General features: G+C 44.1%; 1 pseudogene; it reads left to right on the top strand.

The window, feature by feature from the left end:
• LOC110329285 overlaps positions 1–941 on the top strand; it is an 18,343-nt pseudogene extending 17,402 nt beyond the window's left edge.
• The last annotated feature ends 776 nt before the right edge of the window (positions 942–1,717 follow it).

Below are 1,717 nucleotides of genomic sequence, written 5' to 3'. Positions count from 1 at the left end.
AGAGAGAGAGAGAGAGAGAGAGAGAGAGAGAGAGAGAGAGAGAGAGAATTTGTAAAATGATGTGTTTGGATTTTTAACTTAATGGTACATATTTTCCAAACCCAGGGCTAGGCGAGAATACTGGGAGAATATGCCGCCAGCCTCAGGAAGACCTTTCTGTCCTTCCCTATCAAAGCCAGATGTGTAAGAAGCAATGAAAGAGAACTCTGAAGTGACAGAACAGGAGGGAACCGCCTCAAGCTCCATCTGGAACCTTCCTTGCTGCTGCCCTCAGCCTACCCTGCTCTTCTGGCTGCTGAGCATCTATGAGTGTCACCCCTTCAGTTTGAGTGACGACATCACTCCCGAGCGTGCTCATCAGATTCGGTGGAGATGCAGAGGAACCTGGGCCCCACCCCCACGCCCCGCCTACTCTCTGCCTAGTAATGCCACGGGGCTTCCATTTGAAGGTCATCGGGCATGGCCAGAGTTGGCTGTCGGGGTGGATTTGACATTCTCAAATAATCACAAATCATCAAGAAGCAACCTTGGCGAGTAATTCTGGTGTTGAAGCTAGGTGCTTGCGCTACAGTCTCAGGAGAAGAGATGCCAAAGCTGCTGTGAGTGATGGCAAGACTATTGGACAGTCATCATGCTTGGCTTTCAAGGATGATTTTTTCACTTTAAAGTCCTAGAATTTGTAAGTGCATCTTTATAGCCATGCATGGTTAGATTATAAACTACTGATGGCCAAGGACCGTATACATGGTTCTTACATTTCTCTCTATTTAGCTTTATGCCAGACGTAATGACCAATGCCCAGGGAAACGCTTGCTGATTAAAGTAAAACACATGAACCTTGGAAGACTGTTTTAGAAATCAGAGAGCAAGTCCATCTTGTTCTAGCACTTTCTACATTCATGTTTGTTTTGTACACTGTGCCCCTCTTTTCTGTTTTTCACTTCAATGTAGCACTGTGTAACAATTAGTAAGATTAAAAATAGTTTTCCTTTTCTAAAATTTTTTTTTAATTTGTTTATTTATTATATGTAAGTACACTGTAGTTGTCTTCAGACACATCAGAAGAGGGCGTCAGATCTCATTACGGATGGTTGTGAGCCACCATGTGGTTGCTGGGATTTGAACTCAGCACCTTTGGAAGAGCAGTCGGTGCTCTTAACCGCTGAGCCACCTCACCAGCCCCCTTTTCTAAAATTTGAGTAGCTTGAATGTCATCGATTTCTTTGGGACGATGATAACAAATGTGGGTTGCTTGTCATGTTTTCGCTTTATGTTTATCATGTTGCTGTGTCAAACTACTTCAAACTCCCCTCTTTGAGTACTTCCTAGAATATAAAATATGGAGTTTAAGGTCTTTTTTGATCACCTTCCTTGAGACTGAATCAATCCTTCAACGCTGATGTCTGTTTCTATAATGCTAATGACCTGGGATTCATTCACCTGTACCACCTGGCAGAATGCCAGCTGATGCAGTTAGAGCGTGATTATCCATAACCATCACATCACATCAAGGCCTTGGAGTCCTTGAGGGTGACCAGTCTAAGCCACAGATAGGATGCCTGACTCTCATTTATTTATTTTAATGAGTACACTGCAGCTGTCTTCAGACACACCAGAAGAGGGCGTCAGATCCCATTACAGATGGTTGTGAGCCACCATGTGGTTGCTGGGAATCAAACTCAGGACCTCTAGAAGAGCAGTCGGTGCTCTTAACCAC

This window comes from Mus pahari, chromosome 11, assembly GCF_900095145.1.
Source record: "Mus pahari chromosome 11, PAHARI_EIJ_v1.1, whole genome shotgun sequence".
Lineage (NCBI taxonomy): Eukaryota > Metazoa > Chordata > Mammalia > Rodentia > Muridae > Mus > Mus pahari.
The sequence above is the reverse complement of the archived record's forward strand: the minus strand, read 5'-3'. Positions and strand labels throughout refer to the sequence as shown.